This window comes from Diplotaxodon limnothrissa, linkage group LG14 (assembly GCF_057381915.1).
Source record: "Diplotaxodon limnothrissa isolate DT_005_m linkage group LG14, D_limnothrissa_male_GT1.1, whole genome shotgun sequence".
Classification (NCBI taxonomy): Eukaryota; Metazoa; Chordata; class Actinopteri; order Cichliformes; family Cichlidae; genus Diplotaxodon; species Diplotaxodon limnothrissa.
Genome location: NC_140609.1, coordinates 35,429,075 through 35,449,284, shown reverse-complemented (window position 1 = coordinate 35,449,284; position 20,210 = coordinate 35,429,075).

Genomic DNA, 20,210 nt, shown 5'->3' with positions numbered 1-20,210 from the left:
CAAGGACACAGCGTCACAGATGAGACACACAGAGTGACTGATGGTTCAGTGTGCTCTCTGTAGATGTACCATATCCCTTCTAATGGGCGCTAGGGGGCAGATTAACTAATCCTCTTTTTGTGAAATAGTGAATAAATAAATTACTATGTGAGCGAATTACTTTATAGATCCATGGAGCTTTGTATCAAAAAACAAAGACAAATAAAAAGGGGGCAAAAACAAGAGCAGGATTAAATCCAACAGATGAAGCTGAGCTTCTGTATGAAGTGGAGAAGCTTTATATGGATACTTGCATCAGTATGGAGGACCGAAACTGCCAAAAAACAATCAAAATATAAATCAATGACTAAAGAAATAAAGATGCATAAAGAAATAAACAACATAAAAATGTTGTTATTCATTGATTTATAAATTGTGACAGGCAGAGCAGTCTAAAAACATCTCTCGCCCTTTTCCATCAGCAAACTCAAACTTTTATGTCACCTTTTTTAAAGCTACTGTGTCAGACTCTGTTGACAAAAACAGTAACTTTGGTCTATTCCTCATTCTGTGTTTGGAATAGTGTGTCTTTTTTGCCATTTTGATGCAATTTGAGGCAAAATTGCTCCTTCAGTTCATTCAGACACTGACTGAAAGATTTCCCAAGGGCAACAAATAAAAGCTTGTCAGTTGCCCTAACACGTTTTTTCAAAGCTGCATAACAAGAATTTTAAACTTGCAGAATAATTTTCCTTCGAGTTCTTGTCAGTGTACGAGGATACACTTTATATTTACAGTGGGAGCCCATCTGATTTCTAGTAAAACGTAAGTGGATGTATGCGCTAGCATGTTCAGTGTTCATACAAAAATATATGGACACACTTTAATTTTATGCCTTTGAAAAACTAATTCGCAGCACTATTAATTGTTACATTTTGTCCAACACTGACATTGAGTAGTAACAAATTTAAAAAAAATGGAAGAAAATATTTTTTTAATCACAGCTTGATCACTTTTTTGCATGTATTTCCCGTTTACCTTTTACCCAAAGAAACCTGTTCTGGCTGTTACAAGTCAACAGCACTGTGCAAAAATGCAACAATTACTTTATGTTTAGTTTGGAGCAGTTGAAGCAGTCTTTAATTTAGGTAGATTATATTTGAGGCTGTAAACCTGACCTATTCAGAGCCATGGGATGTTTCACAGAATTAGCATCCTTCAACCAACTTACAGCTTTTTCATCTTTATCTTTAGTTTTAAATTTTTTTGCATTAAAGTAAGTAATTGAGAAACTTGTCTAATTGTGTAAATCACAGTAAAGTTGACAACAACAGTTAAAAGTTGAGAAAATTAAAAAAGCTACTGATGATGCTGCCTTGAATTTTTTTTAGTTTTCTCAACATTTCTTTTTTTTGGCAGTTTTGGCCTTCCATATACGTGTGAGGGGATGAAATGTCATTGCAGCTCACTTGAGAAATAAGTAAATGACAGACTGCAGGCAAGTAGATAAGGGGGAACGAAAGGCTAGCAGCTGATGCTAGGGAGGGGGCATTGTAGTGGAAGGCAGTCAGTCGGACTCATGAAGTGCTTCTTGGCACGCCTCAGTGGAAAAAGCTGCCGACTGAAAGTGCTCCATTGCATTGACATTTTGTCATCGAGAGGGTGGAGGACATTGTCCATAATAGCAGACCGCAAACATCGTTTTCTCCACCACTACCCCGAGTGATTCTGGTTCATCCCTCAAGCAGCACTGGCTTTTCTCAATTCTTACCAACTTGTTCAGAAATGTGTGTGTCCCCTGAAGTGACAGTGCACCTCACTAACAAACACCCTCCGTCCTGTCAGAAAGATTATGGACTTCTTTCACAATAGCTGGTCAGGTAGAGGTTTAAAGCTGAATATAGCGTATTAGTCGATCCTTCTAGAATTTAGTAATAAAATATTTATACTAAAAGTATTTCTCTGACTCAAAAAGGTCATGTATTACACATGACCTGTCTTTTTAAGAAAAGTAATACATTACCTTATTTATTCAGTTAGAACTTTATGCTTACACTACTCACATTATTTTTGTGGTTAGTCTACAATCACCTTCACTATGACCTGATGCATTGTCATCCAAATTAAAACTTATATTATCCAACACAAAACTGTGACCTACTGGTGTTTTTGTGTAAAATAAAGCAATAGGCATGTGTTGAACCCTAAGTAGTATTTAAATAACCTTTTACATATAACATTTCATGCACTGTCAGTAATCCAGTTTTCTATCAAAGTCACTCTTGAAGTTTTCAGAGTGCTGGCCTTCTTCCACATGATGCCTGGAATTGGGGTCTCCATGTCCCCTCAGAGATCTACCTCCCAAGGTGAAAATTACTGTGTTCTATTCAGTTCAATCTTGCAAATGTATTCCCATGTCCCCGGGATACTTTTGTCTGTGCCTGTAAGCTTTTTTTTTTTTTTTTATTACATGGTCAGAAGCAAAAAAGGGTGCTTCACAACTATGCTTCACAGCAAACAAACCGCTCATAGTTTTTCTGGAATTATTTGAGGCTAAATGACTGAGAAAAAAAAACATGTTTTTTTTAAATAAAAGTAGCTAATGTAGAAATTCATGCACTCTGAAATTCTAAAAAAATTATTTGTTATAAAGCATAATAGTACAAATATTCATTTGCCATACATTAGCATATAGACAATATTTGGGAAGATTCTGAAAATTGGGCTTTTTTTCAGAGGTGGGTGTAAATTTTTAGAAAATACATAATTATAATTTAGCTTTTAATTGTGGGATAATGATAGGATGATTTTGTTTGTCCATATATCATTAGAGTATTACAATAACAGTTTAGATATTTCTTAGTACGTTTTCTATATCCCTGCAAAGGACTAGCAACCTGTCCGGAGTGTATCCCACCTCTTGCCCTTTAACGGTCGGAGTAGTCTCCAGCCAACCCGCGATCCTTAATTGCCAGTTAGGGAAGCGGATGGATGAACTGAAGTCTCTCAGAACAAATGTCCTCTTCAAAAACCTTCTTTTACATGACTAAGGATCCAAAATCATAGCATATTCAGTTTGAAATGAGATGATACACAGCTGGAAGAAGTGAAAATGTCTGCTGGATATACAGCAGAGTGTTTATTCCCACTCTGCATATGAAGTATAAAATAAATGGTCTAAAAAATCTGAAACTACTCACTTTCCTTCTTCTACACAGCGATTTCCTGCAGTAAATGACAATAATACAGACACCTTAGTTTGAATTGTTATCACCAAAATGTACCAGTAACATTGTGACTCTCGACTATCATCTTTCCATAAACTCCAAAGTGCTCTGTTCATGTAAAACATCCCTGCAGCCACTCTTTTGACACTTCTGTCAGGGAGTGCCTTTGCCACCATGTGTCACTGTTGCAACGCTGTGCCGCTGAGTGCTTACCCATTGTTTGTCTGCAGAAAGGTGGGGGGAGAGAGACAGAAAGCAGGCAGCTGCTGGGCAGATCATCAGTCTGTCGTTCCTGTAGTTCTCTCCCTCCTTCTCGTCCTCTCCCTCTTCTCCCATGGCTCTGCATGCCCCAGAAACAAGGTAGTTTGGTCTAATTGCTCTAATGGCGTTCCATCCTCATTAGACTCTTGACCTTGGCTGTGCGTGATAAGAGTAGGTCACCGTGGATTAGAAGTGGCCCCCTAGGTCTCCTCCACTCTCCCGTTTACCAGTCGATACCTCTGACTCAATTCACTCATCTGAAAAACCTCTAGTGTTTCCCCATTTGAAATGGGGCTGCATTTAAAACGGGTTTTGGCCTGTCTCTGCTGGACAGACCGGATGAATCTTACATCATAGAAGCAAGTAAGAAAATTTAATGATGAAATATTGTCTTTTAAGTCTGTTTATTGAACCTATCATTGGCCTATTTGAAACGATTTGACTTGACTAGACTAGACCTTTATTTAATAACCTGCTGTACTGAAAGACTGGCATTATTATAAGCAAAGCTATACAACACATCTTTCATGTGGTTCTCCTGCTGCTCATTTAATTCTTTGTTATCATAAAGCTATGATAAATTGGTCAGCTCAATATATCAGATGATAATAATGAAGAGATATTGGCGTGAGTGTGTATGCTGGTCATTAATTGAATATCTGAGGTAATTCAGAAACAATGTCCTGATTTGTTCATTATTGACCAGTTTGTGGGTGTACCAAAGAATCTTTAGTGTCAGTTGAAGTGCACAATATCAGATATATAAAGTGCTGTGCTGTGCTTATAACTAATGAAAATGTTCAACTTTTGGAAGCTGTTACTTTGTCATACTATAATACCTGATTATGCTAATAGAAACATTTATTCAAGAGTTGAAAACTATCATCAAAATATATATATTTTTAATATATGCCTTTTTTTTTCTCCCCACGCAAGGACATGCTGATATCTTCAAATACTGACAATCCCGATTCCTTGATGATCCATTAGAATGCATAATCTAGTCCACAGTTTGGTTCTTTTGTCAAACCAACACCCCTGCACAGAAGCTGCATTGGCTTCTGGAAAAAAAAATGTAAGAGGATTTGTTTGCAATCACTGACCTACACACACACACACACACACACACACACACACACACACACACACACACACACGATGAAAATAAATAAATCCGGGCTGTTGTAATAGGACAGTTCATATTACAAGGGATCCAAGGGAATGGTGGCACAAAACCTTGAAGTCATCACTGTAATGATCCCACGCTGTAGTATTCACACCTCTTTCAATTCATTCCTCATCTCAGCTCTAACAGAGTGCCTGTCTGAGGGGGTGGAGGACAGCACAGCCAAAACCGCGGCAAAGAGAGAGGTAGAAAATGGTGACTTGTACACCCTCAAGACAAAACATAACAACTACATGAAAAAGACTGCTCAGAAGTATCTCTGCGGGCAGAACAGCACCGATTTGGTTCAATAAGGCCGTTATTAGGCTTATGTCCACCTATGCAATTACACTTGGCCCAGCTAAGCTCTACAGGAGAAACCACTCCCTCATTCTGCTTCATCTTCACTGTATCTAACAGCTGCGCGTATGAGGACACGAGCCTGTACGCTTGTGTATAATATAATAGTAGATCATAGTGTCAGTGTTTATGTGGCTAAGTATGTATGAGAGAGAAGCAAAGTGAGAAACACAAAGACAGTGACAGACACTGAACTGCATACACCGAGCCGCACTGAGTCAAAAGACAACAAACAGCACTTTCATCCCTTCCAATTCAGTCCCTCAGAAACGGAGCGCCCTGCAATCCTACGAGCACTTCCTGTTTGAAGAAGACCTCTCCTACACAATGCTTTGAGGCTTGCGGTAAACAAGTGCTAATATGCTACCTCTGCGAGAAACTCGAGCTTAATGAAGGATTTACTTCCTATGACCAACGCTGACGAGGGACTTGATGATTAAGAAAACTCGTGGCCTCTGGCGATCATTATGTTACGGCTGACCCTTTTCTTCTTCCAGCAATGTTTTCAAATTGGGCATTAATTAATAAGCTGCATGCTGCATTCATTCTTTGAAAGCCAAATCATAGAGAGAAAAAGGAAATAAAAAGTCATTTCCTCTTGTTCCCAGAACAGCTGAGTACTGTATAATGTAACGCAGCTACTAAAGCTTTTAGTTCATTTATTCATCTCCCTTCCATCTGTTTTTATCTATTCATCCACATCTCTATCTTACATTCAAGAAAACACTCTGCAGAAAGGAAATGTAACTGAAAAATCTCAATACGTGAAAAAGGGATCTTCATAAGACCATTTAAAATATATTTGTCATCTATAAGCATTTTACACGGCATGCCATACCTTAATTTATGTCGTCTCACTTTCTCCATATGAAATTTAATCTGCATCGGTGCTTTTATTGTTTAAATGTTTCTTTTTTTGGAGACATCTGGGATAAAAGCCGAATGCTTCAACAAACAAGAGAAATGCCACCTCATCTCATTATATCAGATCAACAGGGAACAAAACTGTCTGCCTAAATTGCATCTCAGCAGAAATGACATAATAAAGTCCCTAAAGAAATAGAAAAAACAAGCGAGGAAAGAAATTATCACTGCCATCGCACTGCGCCAGAGAAGAGGTAAATCAGTTTGCACAATGGTTTACGGCAACAAACCATGAAGCAAGATGATATCCTTGTTCACAGAAAATCAATTTCGGTTGAAAATGACAGAACTGAAGGATACTTTGAGTTGGGAAACTCTGCGTCCCAAATACTTTCTGTTTCAGTTTCTCTTTCTGCCAATGTCAGAGTAAGCTGCCATGATATCTTACTTTAAGACTAATGCCTTTTCTCCTTTATGATCTCACCCGATTTGCAATAAAGACATTTCTGATCATGATGGAAGAAGATTTCAAGATAATTATCTACAACCTCCTTTCATATTTTGGAGGTAAATTCATGGCCATTTGAGAGTATTTTAAAAGATTTGCCAATGCCAACATTGCCAATGCTTGAATAAATAACATCCTTATCTGCTTCAGGAAGGTGAACCTTTAGATACCTTGCAGAAGGGTGGAATATTAATAATGTGGAAAACAAGTAAACAAGCATTGAAAACAAGCGTGTAAAGAATAAACCCTTGCTCGTTGATTACTGCATAATCTATATACGTGTGTGTGTGTCTCTGTGTGGGAGAGGGTTGCTGTGTGAATGTTTGTGCTTGGATGTGTGTGTAAAGGTGTATGTGTTGAAGGGAGATGGACAAACCCAGGGGTCCGTTTATCTAAGCTGACAGAAACAATTTACAGCACTGCCAAATAAGGAGTAAGAGCCCCTCACACAGAGTGAACTGGAGGGAAACCAGACAGAAAAAGCAGAAACTGTGTGGCAATAAGAGCCCTGTAGAAGAGTTACTATAGGAACACCAGACTGGGCACAAAATGTGGCCCTGGCATTCTTTAGTCACGACTCATCCGTCCATCCATCCATCAGATGGTTTAATTTATTACATCTACCACTGAGAAAATAAAGCTCTTGGAAGGAGTTGTTCTGGATCTTTTTTTCCTGTCTTTTATCATATCTAACAGAAATGTTTAACATTTTAAAAAGATGTTGGGGCAGGGTCAGATCATCAGCCAAGGAGATTTGATCTAGATCCAGGCACTTGAATTTATTTTGATGCCGACTTTAAAATCACAGTGAAACATGTTTGAAGAGGGCACGCCATGACCCATCTGCTGAAATAGACTACATTACCTTCAGTAAAGTCACAACATTTTTACACTGTGTTCTTGTTGTTCGAAAAGATACAGTCCAACTTAGTGATTCATGAAGTCGACTCCTGTGTCTGTTCTATTCTTTGCTTTTAAACAGCAAAAAAACAGCTTCCAGTTTCAAGTCTAAATCCAACATCCATCAACAATCTTAAATATTAAAACCTGTGAACCCAGGGAATTAAAGTACATTCAGCCAAGATTTTTTTTTCTTAGAAAAACACTTAACGAACACCTTTTTTTTTTTCAGGAGTATCACTTAACATGGACCTATTATGCCCTTTTCAAGCTCCCTATTTTTATTCCATGACTCTACAAGCAGGGGTTAGATAGTGAGATTCGGCAGATGGGCAAAGCAGTGCAGCATAGGGAAACAAACTACTTAGAAATAAGGCACATAATAATTTGTTTTGTGAGCTCCATTTGATTTTTCTTAGTATATAGACTGTGATCAGTTGACCTGGGCTGCTGCTCTGATTTTCACTGCTCTTTGCTGATTTATCCTGCTGAATTCAACATTATGTTACATGAGCTTTAGTTTTTTTTTTTCAACCACTAGATAATATAAAGCTAATGTAAAAGGTAGAACTCAATAACTGACTCTAATCAGCATCAGTACCCTAGATATAAACTGATGTCTTTACCCTTGATGTAGCGAAAGAATAGCACGTTAGATGTGTCTAGTACAACATCAGAGCATCACTGTAAAGCTTAGTAAAGCAGAGTACTGAAAACTGACCAGTGCAATTATGAAACTGCAAAGTATTTTCATGCAAACTTTGAATAAGTGTTTTAAATGTGATTTAAAACTGTGCACCTGTAGCAGTTTTATTGTAACACAATAATTCCCCTTATGAAATCAATCTATCCATCCAATAGCTGATAAGAAAACACTACTAAGGAAAAGCAACAAGCAGAAGACAATTGTTTGGGCCAAGAAGCACAAGGAATGGACATTAGACCAGTAAAAATCTGTGCTTTTGTCTGATGAGTTCAAATTTGAGATCTTTGGTTCCACCTGTCTTTGTGCGACGCAGAAAAGGTGAAGGGATGGTCTCTAAATGCATGGTTCCCCCGTGAAGGATGGAGCAGGAGGTGTGAGGGTATGGGTGTGCTTTGCTGGTGACACTGTTGGGGATTCATTCAAAATTGAAGGTAGACTGAACCATCATGGATACCACAGCATTGTGCAGCGACTTGCCATCCCATCCATTTTGCATTAAGTTCGACTATTATTTATCTACAATGTAAATAGTCATGAAAATAAAGAAAAAACATTAAATGAGAAGGTGTGTCCAAACATTTGGCATAGATGGAAGAAGTGGCTGATACTGGAAAATCCTATTAGTGGCTAGGCAAAGCTGGCTTGAAAGACAGTGCAGAGGCAAGATTCAAGATTCAAGATTCAAGATTCAAAATTGTTTATACAAGTATAACACGCAGTGAAATGTGACCTGATACGCTCCTTGATTGTGTAAAAAAACAAGAAAACAAGAGAGAGAACATTATATACAGTGAGTGAATATGTACAAAGAGGACATTGTCTGCAGTAAGTGAGTTATATACATTATATAAATAAAATAAAATAAAACAATCTGGAAATTTACAGTTGAAATCTGAGAATGTACATTGTGTGAGTGGGGTGTTATCTATCTAGGCACTAATCATGGCAGCACAGGAACAAGCCCTAAGCACAAGATCCATAGAGACTGGGGTCTATCACACCAGGCAAGAATCCAGGTGCAGAATGCTAGCAGGCAGGATATAACCAAGTGGCATATATATGGAACATCTGTGCTGAGTATGGCCTGGAAGTCCACAGGTCAAAATGGGACACACCTCTTTGGGTGGTTGAGAATCCTGGGCTATGAGCTAAGATCCTGGTGGACTTCCAGATACAGACAGACAAACTGGTGATGGCTAACCAACCTGACATATTAGTGGTGGAGAAGCAAAGGAAGACGACCAAAGTGATAGATGTAGCTATGCCAAGTGATAGCAACATCAGGAATAAGGAACACGAGAAGCTTGAGGAATACTAAGGGCTCAGAGAGGAGCTTGAGAAGATTTGCTGGCTGAAGCAACAGTAGTCTTTGTGGTAATGTGAGCAACCGGGGCAGTGACCTCCGAATTGGGTGAGTGGCTCCAACAAATCCCAGGAATGACACCTAAGATCTCTGTCCTGAAGAGCGCAGTCCTATGAACATCAAAGATACTGTGCAAGACCCTCAAACTCCCACTGACAGTACCAATGACAGATAGAGGAAGTGATTGACATCAGTTGCTTGAAATGTTTGGCCTAAAGGCTCTGGTAGCACTCATGGCAGCACAAGAACATGCCTTAAGCACCAGATCCAAAGAGGCAGTAGAACTCAAATAGGACTGACAGGACTCAAATTGCAGGCTGTGCAAAAGTACTCCGGAAACAGTCCACCGCATAGAAGCAGGATGTAATATGCGAACTGTGAAAGTGTACACTGGGGCACAACCAAGTGGCTGGGATAGTAGATACAGGAACATCTGTGCTGCATATGGATTAGAAGTCCCAGCTCCCAATGGGAAACATCAAGGTGGTTGAAAAAGATGAGGGCTAAGGTCCCATGAGACTTCAAGCTCTAGACAGACAAGCAACTGCTGGCCAATCAACCAGACATAGTGATGGTTGACAAGGAGCAGAAGACTGCAGTTGTGATAGATGTTTCAATTCCCCAGCAACACCAGAAAGAAAGAGCATGAGAAAATAGGAAAGAGGAGCTGTATCACTAAAACTAGGTCTGCTGGTGCTCCGGCATATTCCAGACCTATTCAGAAGATTGCAGTCATAGGAACAGCTGTGGTAAGGGACCTGAGCTTAAGGAAGACACATACGTATTAGAAAATGCTATATATTTTATCTAATACATTATGATTATAATTTTATTATTATTATTTTTGTTTAGGTAGTATATTTGAGGAATTGTTTTGAAGATAAAGCTGACTTTTCAGTGTAGATATCAAAAAAGAATCTGCTGTAGGCTGTAAACTTTTTTTTTTCAAAGGATTATTTTATGAGTGAGAATTGCTAATTAAAAAACTAAGATTTCTTTGAGTGTAAGCTGAAACCCAACAGCCTCATCAATAAAAGCACTTATAAGTTATTAGATAGAATGATAAGAATACATATTAGCAACAGGTGTTGTTGTCTCATAGAACAAGCTTTGATGAAACTGAAACTACATCCTGCGATAAGCAAATAAGCAAGTTGGATTTGACATTCAAGAAATCGGTGCACTTACAGCAAAGGCCAAGACCAGCTTCACAAAATAAGGAGCAAAAAATATATGACGTAGCAGAGCTCAGGCTGGCAAAATACGCATGATTAATACCACCATGTCTGGTAAAAACAACATCCAGGTTTACAATGTCAGCTTCTCTCATATCCTCTTCTAATGCCACTAACCAAACACCCACACATACAAACACTCTACACAGAGGTAACTGAGTGCTGCACCACAGCCAATATTTGAGCCTGGATTAAATCTGTACAAGAGAGATTGTAGAATAGAGTAGAACACAACAGAATGTATATCTAAACACCGCACAAAGTATTGTAAATAGAAAAAAGCAAGAATTTCATCATTATTAGTGCGATTTCCTACTAATTTTGTGGGGGTACAGAAATCAGTTATCCACTTTAAAGGTTTTAAAAGTAATGAATTAAGTCTTCATTTACTTCTTCATGTAATCCTACAGTAACTGCATGATGTTGAGATTAGGCTCTGTGTGGGGCAAACCACCTGTTGTAATGTTTCTTGTTTTTCATTTCTCTGAAGACGATTTGTGACTCATTATGACAAGGCTATATGTTTGGACTTGTTGTTGTAATGCAGAATGAACATGGAACTGTTCATTCTGGGTAAGACTTAAGATATAAACACAGACTTATAAGAGAGGGACATGGCTTTAAAAGAATCCTGAATTAAAATGCATGGGAGAATTCTGCATCTGCAAAGATTGTACTGCAGGCTAGCTAAGTTCTAGTGGAATTAAATTGCTTATCTCAAGTGACACTTGCTTCTGGAAGAAGTTCACAGAGTCGCACAGAATAGATGTAAAAAAGAAACCTTTCTTTACAAGCTGCAAATTGAGGCATTTTCTAGTCATGATTGTTGTGCGTAACCACTGAAAGAGCAGTTACATACAGTTATATTGGATTAAATGAATATTAGCAGAAGCTAGAACAGTCCCCAAATGCTACCATTTTCAAACTGTGGGATGTTTTACACTCACTACACTCACACATAGCTAGTATTGGGTTGGACCCTCCTTTTGCCTTCAGAAGTGCCTTATGTGTATGTGATATAGACAACACACAAACCTACCTCACAAACCACCCTACCCATTGTTTCTGCCTGCATGCGCACAACGCACAATTAAGTGGCAAACTGTCCTACTTTTGTGAATATGAGCTGGAAGCATAACCTGATGGGTAAAATTAAGTGGCAAACCGTCCTACCTACTTAGATTTATGCTGGAATTATTGTGTGACAGCAGAAATGTGCATAAACTACGTACAGTAGGACAATTTCCAAAAGTAGGATGGTTTGTAAGAACACTGCAAACATTCCTAAGCATAAGACAACTTTGTATCATAACACAGTTTCTGCAGATTGCCTGCAATCTTCCATTCCACCACATCCCAAAAGTGTGCTGTTGGATTGAGATCAGGGAACTTTAGAGGCCACTTGAGTATCATGAACACTGTCATGTTCGAGCAAGCATTCTGAGATGATTAAACTGAGGAGTACACATGCATGTTATTGTGCACGTGTCCTCAAGATGGGTATACTGTCAGTGCGCCCCACGGTGGCTGTGGCTACAATGTAGCTTGCCATCACCAGTGTGTGAATGTGTGTGTGAATGGGTGGATGACTGGTTGTGTAAAGCGCTTTGGGGTCCTTAGGGACGAGTAAAGCGCTATACAAATACAGGCCATTTACTGTGGTCATAAAGGGGTGGGCATAGTCAGCAATTATACTAGGGTAGGCTGTGGCATTTAAAAACGCAAAGTAGGTATTAAGTGGCTCAAAGTGGACCAGGGAGCCATCCACCACCCCACTGAACTACCTGAACTGTTGATAGGAGGGAGAATTCATCCAGGCTTTTATGTTGTTTAAGCCAAATTCTGACCCTAACATCTGAACACCGCAGCAGAGTTTGATCCTTTTTCCAATCTATTGTCCAATTTCGTGTGTAACTTTCAACTTGACAACAATCATGTCAAGTTGAAAGTCACTTATCACCTTTCTTCCTGTTTCTATCCATGTCCACATCCATAAATGCACTGAGCTACTGGCATGTGATTGGCTGATTAGATATTTGCATTAATAGACAGCTGAATAGGTGTCCCTAGCAAAGTGGTCAGTGAGTGTATTTTACAACTTCCTTAAACATTCCAATAAAGAATAAAAAAAACAGCACAAAATTTAATGAAGTGTGAAGGTGCAGACTCGAGGAGAGCAGGATGCCTACATGAGCTTGCAGAAAGTGATGGTGGCGACTTCAGTGTCTTGTTTTTTTCCACACAAAAGTTTCAAACAGAAATACATGAAATTTACAGAGAAGAGAAACTGAAACACTAGAAAGTTTGAGGCTGTTGTTACTCCGTTCGCTTAAAGAAAACTTTAAAAAACAGCAGAATATTCCCCGTGGATGAAGGAATTTTCGAGAAGCTTTTTTTTCATGTTTTCAGTTCTCTCTCACAGTTTTGAGTGGGGTCACCAATGCAGCCTCTGAATGCACAGCTCAGAGTAGTGGAGGGAAAACAGAATGCTGTTAGAAGAGGGTGAAAGGGTCTTTAAGTGGCCTTGTCTTTCTCTTGCAGTCTCTAAAGCTTCAAATTAAAGTGCATATGATATATATAAAGCGCACTGTGCCTCACATAGCCGGTCCACTTTCTGTTGCATAATAACTTGCCTGAGGGAAAACCTGGCGGTGGGAGGTAAAGCTTGGCATTTTAAGATATTAAATTCAACAGAAGCAGGCATTCGATAAAGAAATCCGAGCTTCTTTTTTTTTTCCACGCACACTAACGCTTTGATGTTAATGTGATTATGAGAATGATGAGGTAGACTCGCTTTATGTCACGTGAACATGTTAATCTAATTATGTAGCTTCAATTAAGGCGATATTCAGAGCATTAGCTCAAGCATTAAGACATCAAGTGCTGAACAGTTTGTACAGATGTTGATGTTTCACTCTGACTCACACCGATCATGCAAGTTGCGACACTTGCCCAGCATTCACCGGGCTGTTAATTTTTATAGCCACTATCTGTATTTACATCCACACTTCTAGTCTGGAGCCTGAGCAATAAATAATTCTGGGAGAGAAAAAAGTTGCACAGAAAGAAGTGATGCAACGGAATATGAGGGGGGAAATGACTGACAGGGCTTGTGTGCTATAAGGCAGACATTATGCGACAAATCTATTGAATTAAAAACTGCAGTGTGGATGATTGAGTGAAAATATTAACTTCCACTGCAATGCATTTAAACAGCTTACTGAAATTCTTCTCATAATCCACACTGGGGCATAAATGATTGTGTGCACATAAACAGTGTAAGACAAAACCCACTTGATAAGTTTGTGTAAATGAATAAGCCTCCTGCACATAAATGAAAAAGCCTTTGGAGGAGTCAGTGCATCTCTTCCATTTCTGCTGCAGTAATGGACTGCAGCAGCTATCGCATCCCCTTAAATCGTTTTTTTTCTCTCTCTCTTGGGGAGCAGTATCTCCATGAATACAATTTGCCATTCAGATCCTGAATAAAGAGAGCTAATACAAGACAGCTTTATGCAAAAAAAATCATTTGGAAGAATACACTTTAAGAAATCACCATCACAGTCACAGAACATGTGTTGTATATTACAGGAATAAGTTACATGCAAAAAATAATAATAATAAAGTGGGTCATAGGTATTCAAGTAGATAATGTTGGTAAATCATTTTTTTATTCGGTACACTGAATTTTAACATTGCGATTTTATTTTACAATTTAAAATAAGGAGACTTGCTAGATATACACTTTACTACTGGAATAAAATACCTCTGTATCACAAAATTATTCATAGAATACTACCAACTTTAAGAAATGCTCTGAACATAATGATATTTCATTTTTTCCACTTCAAAATCTAACTTTACCTAAGGGATAATTAAGATACTAGACATACAAGGAAATGTGGTTAAACCTATGATTACTTTTGTCTCTTGAATCCTTAAACCTTAATAGTAACAGCACTTATTTATTACCGTTTCCTGATAAGGACTAGGTAAACATTCATGAGCGTGTACACTCATATCTGATGGATGCAACAGAAACACAGTAGACTGGAGTTTGAATATTGTCTGGGACCTCTTTTATGTTTTGCTTTCACTCTTTTTTGGTTTTGTTTGTTGTTGTTTGGTTATGCTTAGATTGCAAAACAACTTGGGTTAATATACTGTTTTTAAAAATCTATTTTAAGCACAGACATCATGAAAAATGGACAAGATGTCACTCGTTGGTTTTGGACTCGATATTTTGGCTGCCACCAAGTTGGTTATTGTGGTTACTGTCAACAACACTCTATATGTGCACAAACACATCAGACATAGATATCGGCTAATGACTGCAGTGCAGGAAATAATAGAATTTCACTCACCGAAAATGAAATACAAACATATTGGACGGTCAATGCCAAACAATAAGGCATATTAAAAGCCAGATAAAATGCTCCAAATGGCACCAACAGCACAAACACAGCAGAGAGGTCTTTAGAGCAGTGAATGACACTTTGTAGACAACAGTGGGCTCTAACTGGCTGTGTCGGGATAACTGCCAATTAAGGCAGCCATGCGCCTATCTCCAGTATCCAGGTGAATGAGTTATAAAAAAAATTCACCCCACTCAGAGTTGGGGAAAGCTATCCATAGACCCCTAAACTTTTTTTTTTTTTTACAAGCCTGCAAATATGAATTTAATGCTATAAAATTGGTTATTTCTACATGGAAACCTATGAGATCCAGCCTCAAGTGGCACCTAGAGAAATTGCAGTTTTTGGCACTTCCTTTTTCAGCCTCAGTATGGTTTCAACTTCCTCACGGAGCCAGCGGAGGTGACTTTACTTTAAAACTGAATTATCACAATAGACAGACTGGTGACCTATCTTTTCCCCTATTACAGCTGGGGCAGGCTCCATCCCACTACCATTAGGGGAGACATAATAACAACTAGCATGAAAAACCTTTCCAGTAATTAAAGAGACAGTATCCATTTTCAAGCTATTTTAGGGTGACAAAATCACATTGCCTAACAACGCTGGCATAATATCAGAGATGATAAATCCAATTTATTAATCAGTAGTTGTTTATGTAAACACTGTCCTCTCTGACATTCAGTTTAAGCTCCGTTTAGCAAAATCTTAACGTTAATAACAACAATCTGATGAAGCAGACAGATTAACAACACTCAAGTGAGCACAGAATATATGAACTAAAACATAAATCAACCTTATCACAACACATTTTAGAGAAATTAAATCAACTACACAACGATATATAATAATAAATGTAAATCTTTTATCTTTATCTGTGTTTGGTCAAACACAAGACATTGTTTGTTTTTTCCTTAATAAGGTATATTCATGTAATCTCAGCAAAAAAGCCATATTTTTCTCAGTTCACTTTGGTTGAGTACAATTAAGGACTGTGGGAGGCAGCCAGGGAATCCAGAGGAAACCCTCACCACGGTTTAAACCCGGCACCATCTTTCTGTGAGATAACAGTGATATCCATTCCACCCAAGAATTAAAGGAATTAGAAATGATCCCACCTGAGTGATATTTCTCCCAACACTGGACACCATTTAAACAAATATAGAAATTTCAAAAAATGTATAAGTTGTCAATTAAAGATTAACACTTAAAACTGTTAAAGAAAACAGAGAAATACTAAAGTCAAGCTGAAATTACTTGAAAATGTATATGTTAAATAGAGGTTAAGTAGGTTATATAAAGAATATTTGGTGAGATCGAGATCAAGAGGGAGCCTACGTACTGCTGGTATGTTTGCTCCCTCTTGTGGTACGCGGGGAGTCTCCCAAAAAAGGTTAAGATTAAATAATATACCATGTTCTGATTGAGGGATTTCTGAAAAATTAAAACGTACAGCTCTGCTATCACTTCCGAGATAGATGAAGACAGAAAACTAAACAGCAGTGACGTTTGTAGGGTTGCTGAAGTTGGGCTAGCTGGTATATAATGATGCGCTACGTGATTGCTAGTGACATGGCTATGTTAGCATAGCATAAACACAGTGAAGCTGGAGGATGAACGCTAACTTTTTTCCATTCGATAAAAAATAACATGAGGGTTCCTGATGGTTAGGGACCAGTCGCATAGCAGGATGCGATAAACCAGTGATCCCCAACCCCCGGGCCACAGACTGGCTCGGGGGTTGTTTTGTACCAGGCCTCGAGAGTTGAGGCTCGGGTCTGAAATTTAGGGGTTTTAGGGTTTTTATTGTTAACTCGGTTTCCCTGGGTCTTTTCCCGTGTTGAAGTTGTGTGTCTTATTTTGAAAGAAATATTTATGCGTGCCCATAGTGACCAGAGAGCATTAAGGGGCAAGGAGGAAGATGTTACTCTCAATATTGTTGGTGCATTTCAGGAGGATGCTGCTAATAAAGTTACACAATAACACAGTGAATTCGCATTTATTATTATATTTACAAAATACAACAGTTTTTTTCTTGGTTGTATCATTTTATTTTATTGTATTTATCTGCGACACCTTAAAGGCCGGTCCGTGAAAATATTGTCTGACATTAAACCAGTTTGTGGCGAAAAAAAGGTTGGGGGCCGCTGCTATAAACGGACCAAAGAAATAAAATTGTCTCGTGTAAACTGTATATGGTGTTAAATAGGCGTATACTACTGTACTTTAATGTCAGTCATAAGGGCGGTACTTAAAAAGCCATATATTTTATGAGGCGGTACTCACTGTGAAAGTTTGAGAACCCCCGATCTAGATAATTCTACAATAATAAGCACCAACTTAAATTAGTCGAAGAGGAAAGTTTTTTTAGTGTCTGCTTTCTTATAGTGAGTCGAATCTGATTATCTGGCAATCGTGATATTGGAAGCACAGAAATCACTAGGTCCAGCCAAGACACTCAGATTTATCCATATAACCTCAAAAACACAAAACACCATAATACAGAGATTTTTCAGTCGACAAAGTGGAATCAGTGCCGCTCTGCTAAAACTTCTTCATAAAGGTTAGCTACAAGGATGCTTCGATTCTATAATAAGAGTGACCTCATTAATTGGCAGCTGAGTGTAGACTGATATTATGATTACGCATTTCATCATATACTTGTGTGCCAATCTTCTATTGATTTACCTCAGCTGTGTTTCATAATGATTAATGCAAATATATGTGCTACATACAGTATCTATGAATAGATGACCTCAAACACATGTGCTGCGGTTCAATCTAGCAAGACTGTAAAAAGCCAGAATCAATAATCATGTTAATACACACTCTCATCAGCATTTCCCGCCACAGGTGCTGAGCTTTAACACTCACAATTCATATTATAAGCCGAGAGATGTGAGATGAAACATTATGCAAATGAGTCTATCTTTCCCTTTAGCAAGGTCCTCTGACCTTCATCCCGCAGAAACCGCTCACACTCGCACTTCACTTTGACCAGGAAATGGTTTATTATAAAGATTTTTTTCAAGAAATAAGAGCAATTGTGGTTCACTGTAAGTTAAAAATGGAGCAGATAAAAAAAAAAGAAGAAAATCAGCGACCTAATTCCCCAGAGGATCAAATGTACAATAACTGTTAATTCTCCCATTTAATTATAGCCCACAAAAAGCATCTTGACAGGAAGGTGGGGTGTGAAAATCCAGAACCACCATTGTTTGCTTCGCTGTTTCACAAGTGCCTCAAAGTTGCTCAGTGAGCCCATCGGTTCCCACGCGCTGTTCTGAGATGATCTTTTATGGTAATCGTGTGGGTGCCAGTGGCCTGACAGGGTACGTATAGGAAGGCAAGTATTTAATAAAGGGTTTTTCTTGGCTCTTCATTTCCATTTTTATAACAAATCGTCAGCTCTGCCCCATGTAATGAGGCTATTTACTGTGTACAAAAGAAAAGGGAGATTAGAGCATCACAGGATGGGATTATAAAAACCTGAGACCACAGACCACAAAGACAGCCAAGCCAATCACTTCCAGAAGATCCCTCACCATCTTCAAGCTTTCATTTGCCATTTCCCTGTTCATTCTTCACAGTCCTTCATCTGCCTGCTGTCTTTCTTCTCTAGCTTTCTTTTTTGTTTCCTTTAAAAAAAACAAACGGCAGTACAGACATTAGAAAACTCTCATAATTCATAAATACATGAGAAAATCTCTTCTCCTACAGAAAATTGGTGCCAAATTATTATTAGTTGTGCAGATACAATACTATTGGCAAGTATTTACATAGCCTGAAAATCTTGTTTGTCACCACTCTGTTTATTGTGAACATGTTACAAACCGGGCAATGAAATACAAAGTCACATAGGTACAAAAGAATGTGAAGGACAGCGAAAAACAAAAAGTTGCCGAGCTAGTGATAGAAAAATGAAAAATCGCCTATACAGAAAGAAAAAGAGAGAGAGAGAGAGAAATGGGTAAAGAGAAAACAACGACACTCCCTGACGGCATAACCATTCAAAGACTAAGACAATATCAAAGCAATTTCAGATCAAATTTAAACTGCCCACTTGTCCCTTTTTCATGAAGCAGATAGAATCTCAGAGCAGGGGCCTTGAGAAAAGGTCACAGATAAGACCCGGCACTCAGATGACACATGGTGAGTGGCAGTGTAGCGGTGCTACCTCTGCTTCAAACACTTTTTTTCTGTAAATTGATTTGAGGGAAAAAGCCAATACACTCTGATAAACAAAGTAACTATGAAACAAAGGAAAATAAATACAAACACCTTGTAGTTTTGCCTTTTTGTTTCTGCTATAATGATTTATCTGAAAATGACGAGATGAAATACATTTTTCTTTTTGTCTGGAAGGGCATAGATTATGAATACTTATGATAAACGGAGGAAGTTAAAAATAAAAAGCAATCAAAATATCAACACGAACTAAGAGAAGGTAAACAAGATGCCGGTTGATTGATGTCAGAACGGCGATGCAGTTCTGACATCAATCAGTGGGGAGCATGCAGGTAAATTAAAAAGCAACTGTGGTTCCTCTTTAATTTGTTTTTGTGCTACTTGTAAGCACTTAAGAGGTACATTCACCCCATTCAAAGGTGAACAAGACACAAAATGTATTAATACTAAAAGCACAGAAACATAAAACCTGGATGTGAATTCAGATCTGCATCCAAAAACACAGCTACCAAGAATGTGCAGCAGAAATGTTTTAATCAAGTACTGTAATTGCAGAGGGTGATAAGAATAAAAGAAATCTGGAAGCATTATGCAATGTTTAAAGTGTCGTGTGGCGTTTTTGGCCACGAGCAAATGCGTGTTTGAATCTCGTGTTCTGCCAGACTGCCAAATGTGGGATTTAATAATGTAAACGGTTTTATATTTAAAGCGTACCATTTTTTTTCACACACCATTTGGTGTGAGGAAAAAACAACAGCTTTATAGGCATGGATTCGTTTGGAATCCAACAGCAACAACCAAAGAATAATCACCAAAATTAGTTTTAAACTGAACAAATCCCACAAGCCAAAGGATGTGAATGATTTCATCAGATGAAGGATGCTCGGAAGCCTCTAAGTGAACAAACAGGTTTGTGTAACCCATGCTGGTCATATGTGCTGTGATCATGGTACACCTGTAATGTGTGGTGGTGTTGGTGCAGCAGACCATTGGCTCCAGGATAGCTTGTTATTTCAGAAATTTGACAGATATGGAAAGG